This window comes from Cydia strobilella, chromosome 2 (assembly GCF_947568885.1).
Source record: "Cydia strobilella chromosome 2, ilCydStro3.1, whole genome shotgun sequence".
Lineage (NCBI taxonomy): Eukaryota > Metazoa > Arthropoda > Insecta > Lepidoptera > Tortricidae > Cydia > Cydia strobilella.
Genome location: NC_086042.1, coordinates 20,821,516 through 20,835,853, shown reverse-complemented (window position 1 = coordinate 20,835,853; position 14,338 = coordinate 20,821,516). Strand labels below are relative to the sequence as shown.

Sequence of the window (14,338 nt, the reverse complement as noted above, 5' to 3'; positions counted from 1 at the left end):
CAGCAGTTTATTATTAACATTATTTACAATATTTCGTTCTTTTTCTTGACTATGTATAGTATTGGGCATTTTTTGTCATTTATTGTTTAATATTCAACACTTATGTATTTATTTTATTTTATTTTTAATGGCTTTTATTATAATAGCCAGTGTCATGTTTTATTATTGTATACAAACCAGGTAAAGATTAGAATAGAAATTCGAGTATAGAAATAAATAATGAAACGAATACAAATTTACATGGAACAAAATGGCGACTCAAAGGAATCACCCCAAGTTCCACTTATGTATGATTCAAGTAAACCGCTACAATGACACTGACAACCTATTATTAAAATTATTGCCACTGTAAGAAATTAGTTCCAATGAAATTCCGCAACATGGCGCATGATAGTCGAGAAAGCGTATTGATCCTGACAAAATGTACCTATAAAGGACTTGTGTAAAAAAAGTAAAGCGTACGTACCTATTAAATTTAAACAAGTTTACATAATATAGAGTATAGGTATAGACCCACTTTCCAAACTTTTTAGTTTGTTAACTAAAATTATTTGTCAACTTAACCTTGAACTTCGTTATCCGTGAAGGTTACCGTGGAATTATAAATGTATTGGTAACCAAAATAATGAGATCAAAGTGCAGTGATAAACACATTCACGTAAGGAGACGATAAGTACCTTATACCTACTTCGTGCAATCCTCGTGGTTAACTGCGGAACCCTAAAAGCAAGCCAGTTTTATTATTATGTTTATAGTACGATTCTCGAATAGACGATGCGGGCTGATAAAAATTACCTAATCTCATGCGGTCTCATAATACTAAGTGTAACGACTGATAACAACTTTCTCGAAGATTAAGACTAATACTGCCCGATTCGAACCATGGAGACTATATAAAGGAGCCAAATCTCTATGTATGAAAAGTGTCCATCAAAAAACAGTAATTAGGCGGCGCCACCATACACCGAAATCTAAATACTAACAAAAAACAACCAACTGAATTTGGTCGGGTTATTTGTTGCCTTACATGTTATACTCATGTCCCAGAGCCTAACTAGCGCCACCGGAGAGATTAGGAACTATTATTTAAAGCTGAAAGCGGTCACTTTTGCAACAGTTCTGCCATAAGAGATTGGGATCCTTTCTATACCATCCATAATTCGAACTTTAAGATACGTCAAATATTAGGTCTTTCTTCAAATAAAAACGTCACTTTTGACACTGACACATCTAATCCATATCGTTTCTAGACCTAATATTTGACGTAATAGTCATTTAGATAAGCAGTACCACATGGTATGCATTATCTAAATAATAAATACCTTTCTTTCCATCTGGACCTAGTGACCCTGCCTCTGAAGCCGATGGTCCTGGTCCTGGGTTCGAATCCCGGTAAGGGCATTTATTTGTGTGAACACAAATATTTTTTCCTGAGTGAGTAATGGGTGTTTTTAACCGACTTCAAAAAAAGGAGGAATTTTTGTATGTATGTTACCTCAGATCTCCGTCATTGCTGAGCCGATTTGGAAGATTATTTTTTGTTTGAATGTATATAGCCCCTAGTTGGTCCCGTTTTTGTAAAAACCCAGTTTTGATGAAGGGATCCATTAGGAATCTAGGGAACTCTTCAAATCTTATAAGCATACATATACCGGTTTTAGTATTTTCATCAACAAACCAAGCACTTTCATCTAAAACATTACCAGTTGATGAAGTGGAACTACTGATGATGACCAGAACGGGACTCTTTAACAACGCATATTTCAATTTTGGCGATTTAAGTCATCTTCGTTATATTTGTTAAGCACAAGTAAGTTCTGAAGGAACATTTTGTGTTAAGGTCTAGTTCTGATGATGGGTTCCATGAGGTCCAACTCCTCAAATCTTGATAGCTTACATCCAGACCTTGGAACTTGAAACTTAACCGAAGTGCAATTTTTTTTAGTGACAGTTTGGCCAGACAGATGAAGAAACACTAAAAATGCGGTGCCAAGCTAAATAGTTACAATATTTTTCAGGCTCCATAACTTCAGTAATTTTTTTTAAATAACGGGGCCTAAATAAACTAGCGCAACCACCCAAGCATTAAACAAACAAAAAAAACCGGCCCAGTACGAGTGACTCGCGCACGGAGGGTTCCGTACCAGTAGCCCCACTTAAATATTTATTATACTGGTTTAGATTTGTTGTTGTGTCCAGGCGGCTGAATGGCGTCGGATCGCACAGGATAGGAACGAATGGCGAAATCTAGTATCGGAGGCCAAGATCCACTTCGGGTCGTTGAGCCAGCGAAGTAAGTAAGTAAGTAAGTATTTGTTGTTATAGCGGCAACAGAAATACGTCATCTATGAAAATTTCAACTGACGAACAGGTCACAGGGGAGTCTTAGTAATAGGGTCCCGTTTTTACCCTTTGGGTACGGAACCCTAAAAATCGGCCAAGAGCATATTAGGCCCTTCCGTCACAATAATATCAACGTGTTTATAATACTGGACTATCGTCTGATGCTCGTTAGGCACTCTACTCTAAACACCGCATTTGCATTGGATTTAGAATAAACTTTAGCTGCAGAAGACTTACTAGTGCCAGTTGCACCATCCGCACTTAACAGATCGATCAACGTCACCCAGCGCGCCGCGGCGGTTTACTATGAAACTTTCCATACAATAAAATTTACCGAACTCTAACGATGACAAATAGTTTGGTGCAACCGACCCTTATAGGGCTGTCCTGAAAATGTCGGGAATTGAAAAGAATATGCATTCCAATTAAATAATAGTACATTAGAGTGGCGATAAATTAAAACACGACCGAAGCGAAGGGAGTGTTTTAAATCGACACGAGTTGCGAATTACACATATTCGCTATTCGCACATAATATGTATATCGTACAACGTTTTACAGTACATATGGCCCTTTTTATTTTCAACATTTTTTTTTGTTTTTTTTTTTCAACATAGTTACGTAATGTGCTAATTATCGCACTAGTGCGGTAAAGTAGCACCGTATTTGTACCGTAATAGTACATTATGATACAAGTGTGCTAAGTTGGTCACTACACACGAGGCGATATTGTGCGCGCGAGCTGTTAGCGAGCGCGCAATAAGAAAGCCGATGTGTGTAATGACCAATGCACACGCGTTTCATACGACTTTTTCAACACACTTGCGAGAAAAAAAAGAAACTTTCATATTAATCAAATTTTAATAGTTAATAGTTATTTTCGATACAAGTGCGGAAAAGAGGAAATTCGACACGAGTTGCGAATTACCTATTCGCACGTGTATCGAACAACGTTTTACAGTACATATGGCCCTTTAAACTTTCGACATATGCACAAAAAGTGCACTTTACGCACTAGTGCGAGAAAGTTGCACCATATGTACTGTAATAGCATTTTTATTGTTTTTCACTTTCCCATTCTTTCAAACTAGTTTTTAAAGCAGAAAAAAGTAAAGAAACCCTCAACGTCTACATATAAATTGAACACCGAGGGGACGAACTGGAGTACCTTCCAAATTACACTACAACACTAGATGTCAGCTAGCTCTTACGATACGATCAACATTAAGCCAATCAATGCAAACCAATTCGCGCTTGGGCTCTACATAGAACTTATAACGACTAATTATTTCTTAGGCACGTTGGCACTTATCGAACGTCAGTTCGAGCACATACCTACCAAGAACAGATCAAAGCTCGTTTCGACCGCAGGCGCATTCGCAGTGGAGAATCTTTCCCACCTCATTTGTATGTTAGCGAATTACAGCGGCCATGCCCGGTTCTCAGCCTATTTAGGCGACACCAAAGTTTGCGAGGGATGTCAAACCCTTTTGGTTTTTTTTGTCGGGTCGGTTAAACGGGGACAGAGTCTGGACTGCAGAACAGGGTGGAGTTCGGGATTTTAATCGCTGGGGAGGTGGATGGCAGAACTCGTCATGAACCGGCAGCGCGGGATTTTTAACAAACAAACCAATGTCTCCAGACTGTGTCGTAGGCAGCCGTGAGATCGATGAACACTACGCTAGACTTGAGGTGTTTTTGGAATCCGGCTTCTATGTGGTTGGTGAGTGACAAAACTTGATCAACACAGCTCTTGTTTTTCGAAGCCGGCTGCTAGGGTGGAATTAAAGTCATCTCGGTTAGTAGAACCCCTTAACCGGTACCTAGTTCACATTTATGGGGAATCATTTGACGCATCGATGCGAAGCGTTTGCAGTGTTTGAAAAAAAGGCTTTTGTTAGTAGATACCCCTGTTAATTCCAGCCCCGGTCTTTCCTATGATTAAATGGATGTATAATATTGTGAATTTAACGTTCAATCCCATTAGTGTTTGATTCATTAGCAGGCGGCAAACGCAAGACGCTACAAAATGTTATTTAGAAATGAATACGAAGATAACGAAAACTTATCAGTCGTCACTAATACCACTATTGTAGACAACGCTTACAGGGCGCATCATTTCAAATTACCATTTTAAGTCTGACCCACGATTACGCAAAACTGTTACGAATGTCAGGGTTAAGTTAGGCTGGGGACAAGCTTTGTGAACTAGGTTTCAATTTTAGTGTTTATCACGAAACGTGCAATCGGTCAACGACCCGAAATGTTTGACGCAAGCGACTTTGTTGAAGTGACTTCGAGGTGGGAGTGAATTAGAAGGCGTGTACGCCAAGCATATCTAATTCGTGGTCAACGGGTGACTGAGGAAAAATTACAAAATGCAAAAATACCCACATACTAAAATAATGAACAATCATAGACTATAAACTTTAAGGCTGGTTGTACATGCAAAATCGGTTCATAAGGCTAGTTATACACTACAATTATTTTCAAGTAAAAACATATATATATATATATACGCGATAAAAAAAAACCCCCTGGGATACCCTCCTACAATTTAGGAGGGAATTAAATCTTCTCGGGTCCGTGGTGTAGGGTTGGAGCCGGCGTAGTGTTTTTATCGCGTAGTGTATAACTAGCCTTATGAACCGATTTTGCATGTACAAACAGCCTTAAAGTTTATAGTCTATGATTGTTCATTATTTTAGTATGTGGGTATTTTTGCATTTTGTAATTTTTCCTCAGTCACCCGTTGACCACGAACGCTGTAAAGGGTTCGAAACGTCGGGATGTATTATAAATTCAATATACGCGATATAATGCGTTTTCATAGTTTTATTTCATAAGCAATAAGTTAATAATATTAATAATAAGCCCGCAGGGCAGCTTGTGGCGAGCTGTTGGGGAGTGACGACCCCACGGACCCGAGTGCTCCAGAGAGTCGGTCAGGGTCTCCGTCTCCGGCGTGTCTTCGTCGGTCGGAGTGGACCCCAAGGGGACCCGCAGGACTCTCAGCTCTGGCTTGCCTTCATTGGCCGTCCAGAGGGGAGTCGTAAGAGCTATATGCTCCAGGGGTGGAAGTGAAAGATGCATAAGACGCGAGTTGGCACAGTGGCTGGTAACAGCCATTGGGTAGAAAGCGGCGCACGCCTCTCGACACCCCTGAGCCGCTCACACCGGTGTTGCTCCTGGTCGTCTTCACGACGGCAGTTTCAGGGGCCCATCTAGTCAGCGGCAAGACACCGCCTGCCTCGATAACGTGTTTTAACATTGTTATGGCAGGTGTCCGGACTTCTTTATAATAGCCCAGTCTCGTTGTCCACCCAAACTTCAATCCATAGACCGGTATACTGTTCACTTTTTCAACGATAGTCCCAATGCCTGCTGCGACCGGTTCATGGGTGTCTATTGTTGCGCCTGTGAACGGGTTCCAGCAGGCGTTCTACATGACATTAATAAAGCTCTCCAAGGGGCCTCTACGTGTTGGATCTATATCCCTACGCAAGCCTATCAAAAGACCGGGATGCATAGGCCCGTGATATCCAAGGAGATACAAATAATAATAATAATAATAAGCTTTAATATCCTTCCTAAGTGCGTGTATGAGGCAGTGGATCACAGTCCTTCGTCAACCAGGAGGTGGAGATGACCGCCCTGGCCCGCAGGAGTTTATAAGGATCGAGCGAGGAATATTTCAGGGTGACAGTCTGAGTCCCCTGTGGTTCTGCCTAGCTCTGAATCCCCTCAGCACCCTGCTGAAGGATTCAGGGTTAGGTTGCCAGCTTCGGAGAGAGGGTGAAGTCATTTGGATGACCTCAAGCTATTTGCGCCAAATAACCAAGACTTGATGGTGCTATTGAAAACCACAGAAGTTTTCAGTACCGCCATCAGAATGGAGTTTGGTGTCGATAAGTGTGCGGTTATGCATGTACAGCTGGGGGAGGTTGTAAATTCAACAAATTTACAACTTTCTGAGACAATGTCTTTCAGATCTATCTCTGAATCAGAAACCTATAAATACCTTGGTATGTCACAGTCGTTGGGTATTGAGGGCGAGGGTATTAGACGGTCGGTGAAGGAGCGCTTTTTCAGTCGGCTCACAAAAGTCCTTAACAGTCTTTTGTCAGGAGGCAACAAAGTGCGCGCCTTCAACGCCTGGGTAATGTCCATACTCATATACTCCTTTGGCATACTAAGGTGGACTCAGACCGAGCTGGACGCCCTGGATCGGAGGGTCCGTCTAATGCTCACCACACACCGTATGCTACACCCACGCTCGTCTGTTATGAGATTGTACATCTCACGGAAGTGTGGAGGTCGAGGCTTCCTTAACGCCAAAGATCTCCACAACCGCGAGGTGTGCAATCTCAGGAATTATTTCCTTAACAACGAGTGTGGTGTGCATCGTGATGTGGTGGCAGTGGACAGGAACTTCACGCCGCTCTCCTTGGCAAACGAGAACTGGCACAAACCTGTGGTACAAAGTGCTGCGGACCGCAGGGCGGTATGGGAGAGTAAGGTGCTACACGAACGGTTCTACAAGGCCCTCATGGACCTGATGTAGACCTGCTCGCATCGGTGAACTGGTTACGATTCGGGGACCTCTTCGGAGAAACCGAGGGTTTTGCCTGTGCAATTGCGGACGAAGTTATGATGACGAACAACTATCGGAAATATATCCTGAAGGACGGTACGGTCGACATTTGTCGGGCATGCCGCCGTCCCGGAGAGTCACTCAGGCATATCATTTCCGGTTGTTCTCATCTTGCTAACGGCGAGTACTTGCACAGACATAATCTCGTAGCCAGGATTATTCACCAGCAGCTTGCTCTTCTATACGGCCTTGTGGACCGCGAAGTACCGTACTACAAGTTTTTACCTGTGCCAGTTCTCGAGAATGGTCGTGCCACGCTCTATTGGGATCGATCTATCATCACTGACAGGACTATTGTAGCCAATAAGCCTGACATTGTGATAATAGATCGATCGCAGCGCCGGGCCGTGCTCGTCGACATCGCCATCCCCCATGATGAGAATCTCGTGAAAGCCGAGAAGGACAAGTCCAGTAAGTACCTAGACTTGGCTCACGAGATAACCGCCATGTGGGATGTTGATTCGACGATCATTGTCCCGATAGTCGTTTCAGCGAACGGTCTCATAGCGAAGAGTCTCGACCAACACCTTGAGAGACTCTCGCTAGGTGGTTGGATCAAGGGTCAGATGCAGAAGGCGGTGATCTTGGACACGGCGCGGATAGTCCGCCGGTTCCTCTCTCTGCGGCCCTGACCACCGGCAGCTTGGGCCCTGCCCCGCTGCTGGCGGCACCCTAGGTTAGGTTTTTTATAATTTGTTTATATGTATTTTGTATTGTTTTGTAAGTGTTTTTATATTTTACTTTTATATGCATATTATAAAAAACCTAACATAAGAAAAATAATAAATAAAGAGAATAATAATAATAAAATACTTTATTGCACACTACAAAATAAAGGTTACAGAGAATACATTGGAATTTAACGGTGTAGGTAACAACAGGCGGTCTTATCGTTAAGTAGCATAGCAAGTCCTGCAGGCAAACTGTGAACAACAGTTTTGCAGGAAACTGTATAAATTGTATGTATAATTTTGGAATAATAAATCTCTCTATCTATCTATCTATGTAATGAATTATGTACTGTACACATCAGAACATTCTTTTTAATTATATATATCGCCAGAAACTACCTTGATAAGAGCTACCTTCTTCCTATATCGTGTCGCGGCAGGTACCTGTGCCATTCGGCCACTGGGCCACAGCGGCATAGGTCGAAATTTTCCAAGTATATGCACTTGTTACTGAAGGTTAAGGCGCCCCCTGGCCATCCCTAAGGTAGAACAGTATGGTTCGACCTTCTAACTGAATCATCCATGTGATTTCGAGCTAGCGAGAGAGAATTAAAGTATTTTCCGTAAATAATTTAATTTGTTCTAATACTTCTAACAGTATTGATTGGCAGCGCCATCTCTAATTTTTGTTTAATAATTTTTATGCAATTAGTGAGTTTTGGTTGTCATCTGACTAGTATACCCTACATATAATGTATATAATAATTATGTATATGGGAATGATTTTTATGAATGCACCTATTCCCATAGATACACCAGAAAATACTCTAATATCCAGAAAAGTATCTGCTAATAAACTCTACCTACACTACTTACGTAAGTATCTACAATTAACTTAATTGGGTAATAACTATTAAGCACGCTGACAGTTCGCCGAAGCACCAAAATATTTTTACTGTAAGTACTTTGTACCTTTCAACTTCTGGTTAAGAAAATCAATGGCATTATGCATTGCATAAGACTGATGGTTTGTTAAATCAATAAAAACTACTGATATTGTTATCAGCACATTGCAAGCGTTAAAGGGTGACCGCCGAAGCGAAACGGTGGCACCCTCATCACACAGTGACTAAATATTTAATCAGTACAGCTGTTTACCCCGCAGGTATCATACACGGGAGTGTGGTTTAAAATGTGTTCAGTTACTTTAGAAATATGTAACACATAGCCTTATTTAGTTATGCTGGTAGGAGTGGTAGGTACTCAGCAAAAGTACCTAATGATTTTAACTTCTAAAAATACTTTGAATATTCAGACATCAAATCTTGTACTTACTGCCTGTGATATATACCTATAGAAATGAACAAGATAATCATGCATCTGGAATATTGAAATTATACACTTAACAAATGTAACTATAATAATCGTCGTGTCATTAATTATCATTAAACAAGTTGAATAACGCTTCTCAAGTAGGCAAGTGGTGAATGTTAAATTAACCTTAGGCTAAAAAGCAAGTCGTACGTAATTAGCGGTTTCAGGCATCTCTAGAATTATTTAAGTGTATATTATTTGATATTGCATTGTGGTTGCGATGAACGTTTGTTGTTGTTAGGGACAACGCTACGCTGATTGCGTTGCTAGGCGACCGCGTAGTGCTGGTGAATCATTGCGGACAACACTAAACAGGTGAGCTAGCAAAAAAGTGTATTAAATTAACAGTTCAACACTTCTTTTCAGACTTGAATATACTAGTGAGAAATGCAATACGAATAAGCATAAATTACGTAGGTACCTATTTGTTCTTTGGAAAGTAACTGTGATGGCGATTTTAGTAGATTGTGTCTCAAGGAAGCAAAATTACATATTTATGGCGTGGGCGAATCCTGAGGGATTAAAGTGTTTACGCCAAAGGTGGAAATAATTTTGCTAATGTGACACATAGGTACCTACTGCTTTTCACAACACAAGAGGATATTATTGTTACAAAATTATATTTAAACTTAGAAATTGTATGCACGTAATTGATTAAAAACAAATTGTAAACAATTATGTGCAATTACTTACTATTTTCATATTTCATTATGTTAATATTTTACATTGGCAATAAACTTTCCTAGAATAGAAAAGTGCTATAGCGGAAGCCGCTCGACCCCAATTTCAAAGGAATACCGCAAATCGATGTACAGGTTAGCCGTTTGGCACGCACATACTACAGGCCAAAACAAAATTTTTGACCCGCAGTTCCTAAAAAAATTTCGCTGCGGGGGGTGGTAAAACATTATTTTTTTTGTATCAAAAAAAATTTTTTTTTCCAAAACCTATCGAGTGTGGTATCATACGAAAGGGCTTTTTGAGGCGATTCTAAAAATATATCACATCATTACATTTCGGGCATTTTTTTTAAATTAAAACAAAAAGAATTTTCGAAACATACCAAGTTTGGGCTCCTCCAGACACGATATGGCTGATTTTTTTTTGTACAATATACCACAAATGATACGTGATATCCTCATGTCTAACCCCAAGAAAGCAATTTTGAAAATAATATCATTAGCAATTTTTTTTTAATTTTTCAATTTTACCAAGTGACACAGTTCTACTTCAATACCTATTTCACTAGACTTATGGAACTGTACTGCAGATACGGTACATATTAATCATAAAATTATACGTAATATCCATATATCGAACGGGAAATACCTCTTTAACCCTTTAACTGCGCCTTTTCATCGGTTGGTATAGTTTGTTTTGTTTTTGACACAAAATATCAAGATTGTATCCTTCAGATACGATATATGTACCTTACTGATTTTTTTTTGTACAATATACCATAAATAATACGTAATATCTTGATATCTAACCCCAAGACAGCAATTTTGAAAATAATCTATTTAAGAATTTTTTTAAAATATTTTTCCCCTCACTAGCTAGGAAAGCCGTCTTTTATCCTATAAAACAAGCGGGGAAAAACGCATTTTTTCCACTAGTGGGGAAAGTAATTTGACCTTGGATGGAGCGTGTTTAAGTAGCTTTTGACAGATAACAAAACGTAAAACGCTCATAATAATGGTTCATTCGATATTAATTATCATTAAATAAATGGTTTGAGAATTTAATAAAAAATACCAAATTTAGCTTTATTTAATTATTTTAAGTCATAAACCTTAAATTCCATAAGAAACATTTGTTTTTTTAAATGATGTTGAATGTAATTCTGAACGCACAAGTTGAGTCGATGCAATTTCAAAACGCATTGTCAGAAATGTTAACATTGTCAACAAAAATTTTCTCGCCGACTACGACACGTAAAAATACACAACTTCCAGAGTTTTCTGCTATAATATCGTACTATCGTAAAAAAAATTGTGAGTCCATTGATGAAGATGATCTAACGCGTGTGGATGTTGCACTTTCCTCGCTATAGTGAGGGGAAAAGTTTTGTGTTACTCACGGGTGCAAATGTATTTTACTTCTCGTGTGTTGAAACCACTCGCTACGCTCAGGATTCTATTTTAGAAGGATTCAACTATAGAATCCTTTCGCTTGCTCGTGTTTCAATTACACACTCGCGGGTAAAATACAACTTTGCACCCTTGTATAACAAATAACTATTTCATGTGTATAATTTTTCAATATTACAATATTGAGAAAAAAAAAAATCTAAATGAAATTATTTTCAAAATTGCTTTCTTGGGGTTAGATAATAAGATATTACGTATCATTTGTGGTATATTGTACAAAGAAAAATCGATAGGGTATATCGTATCTGAAGGATACAATCTTGATATTTTGTGTCAAAAACTAAACAAACTATACCAACTGATGAAAGGCGCAGTTAAAGGGTTAAAGAGGTATTTCTCGTTCGATATATGGATATTACGTATCATTTTATGATTAATATGTACTGTATCTGCAGTATAGTTGAATAAGTCTCGTGAAATAGGTATTGAAGTAGAACTGTGTCACTTTGTAAAATTGAATAATTAAAAAAAAAATGCTAATGATATTATTTTCAAAATTGCTTTCTTGGGGTTAGACATGAGGATATCACGTATCATTTGTGGTATATTGTACTAAAAAAAATCAGCCATATCGTGTCTGGAGGAGCCCAAACTTGGTATGTTTCGAAAATTCTTTTTGTTTTAATTAAAAAAAATGCCCGAAATGTAATGATGTGATATATTTTTAGAATCGCCTCAAAAAGCCCTTTCGTATGATACCACACTCGATAGGTTTTGAAAAAAAAAAATGTTTTTTCCATACAAAAAAAATAATGTTTTACCACTCCCCCGCAGCGAAATTTTTTTAGGAACTGCGGGTCAAAAATTTTGTTTTGGCCTCTAGTATGTGTGTGCCAAACGGCTAACCTGTACATCGATTTGCGGTATTTTTATACGAACGGATTAGACTACTACTTTGATCCCTCCTAGCAGGGAAGAAAAAGCCCTTTTCCGAATAGATGATGTGAAAAATAACATGAAATGCGGTCTGTATTGCCGGAAAATTCACTGCTTAACGATTAAAGGATGACTTACGCTAGAACGGTCCGGGTCCGAGCCGAGCCGTACGAAACTTTTATTTATGTCGTTCAATATGTCGTTGATCATCAATGATGCTTTCGAAAGAAAACGAAGTGTCGGACGCGTCGTCCCGGACCAGGGCTATAACCGCGAAAATCGAAGTTCGCAAATTGCGGGCATCTGTCTCTGTCTCTCTAATTACGCCTTCATTGGAGTAAAAGAGAAAGATCCCCGCAATTTGCGAATTTCGGTTTTCGCGGTATGTAGCCCCTTAGGATCGTTCTGCCAACCATGAGTCATACATGAAGGCTTGTTAACGGAAAAAAACCGGCCAAGTGCGAGTCAGATTCGCGCACTAAGGGTTCCGTCAGTACACTCATTACGCAATAAACGGCAAAAAAACACGTTTGTTGTATGGGAGCCCCACTGAAATATTTATTTTATTCTGTTTTTAGTATGTGTTATTGTAGCGGCAATAGAAATACATCATCTGTGAAAATTTCAGCAGTCTAGCTATCACGGTTCATGAGATACAGCCTGGTGACAGACGGACGGACGGACAGCGGCGGAGTCTAAGTAATAGGATCCCGTTTTTACCCTTTGGGTACGGAACCCTAAAATTAAATAGGTCTATTTATTTGCAGTTTTTCCATTTTTAATGCTCTCAATTTAATGCTTAGGTAGGTACAATAATTAAAAGTACAAGTACCTAATGCTATCTGGGCCTATCCTCTTTGTCTTATTAAGGTATTATTTATTACCTACTAGCGACCCGCCCCGGCTTCGCACGGGTAGTTAACTAATTTACACAAAACCTTTACAAATTGTACATATAAACCTTCTTGAATCACTCATTCTATTAAAAAAAAACCGCATCAACATCCGTTGCGTAGTTTTAAAGATCTAAGCATACATAGGGACAGACATACAGACAGCGGAAAGCGACTTTGTTTTATACTATGTAGTGATGCAGTTAATAGGTACTGTTGTATTGACCTCTATTAGCATAGCGTGCCGAGCAAGGTTAAGACAATTGCATTCACCCAGTCATTAGGTATAGTATTTTGCTGGGTAATTGACCTGTTACGTAAATGACGTTGTTTACGAAGTCAAAAGCCGCCTAATGTGCCCTCATTTCAGTTGTTTACAATCAGAAAAGACTTAAATTTGCTCCTAATTAATTTCTTTTAATGATACTCTTAGTTGGAGATCAATCAATCACATTAATAGAAACTTTATCCTTACAATAGGATAACGTATATTTATGCCTGTAATTAGTTTATGTAGCTTCAGATACCATAGTAAAAAAACATAGAAATTAAGTTTTTCATACAAAACTTGTTTTTGATCTATTTCGTTTGTTTTATAAGCTGGAGCTATATAAATTATTTGCAGGGATAGATAAACCTGTCATAGTATGTGCAAAGTTTACAATCCAACACGTAGTTTTAAAATGAGAACGAACCTACGTTTGAATAGGAAGGTGAAATTCGGCCGAGCTTGCTGCGGGCTTTTAAGTTCAGTGGCGTTGAGTGGGTTTTTGCCAAAATCGCCAAGCCTGTTGATGTCACGCTGGAGGCTGGAGCCCCCTTTCATGTGTCGCCTGATGAAGCTATCCGCCCCAATGACTTATATGTACGTACTAGACAGGCGATCGAGAACAAATTCTGTCCGCGAGGTGTCCGCCATTTTCTGCGTTTAACGTATAGATATTACTTAGTCAAAATCGCATTTAGTTACACCAGCGCGCTTAGTCGTGTGGCGAATTGCGCAGTGGAAAGGCGTCGGTGTTCGGTCGGAATTGTATGCATACGCTTATACTTTGTTTACACCAATGGTTTACACCAATTCATAGTGCTCGTAAGGCCGGTCTTTACGAAGTAATATATATATGTCTTTTTTCTCAATTTGTTTCTTTTTAAAAATAAAATAATGTCACCTTTAAGTATAATGAGCCAACTTAAGGTTTTAATAAGGCACTTTCCCTCCATGGACCATACATTTTCTCCACACTGTACATTATAAGCCATCACACTGCAATAGTCAATAACAATCTAAATACTGACCTACCTACCCTTCTCTACGTGTTAAAATTGCCAACGTAGCGATAAATTCCGTGCTGAAGAGAGACAGGTTTATTCACCTTA

At 39.2% G+C, this 14,338-nt stretch overlaps 1 protein-coding gene across 1 annotated transcript in view; it reads left to right on the top strand.

Moving 5' to 3' along the window:
* LOC134749701 (rootletin) overlaps window positions 1-14,338 on the top strand; it is an 84,421-nt gene that overhangs the window by 23,826 nt on the left and 46,257 nt on the right. The window lies entirely within an intron of this gene.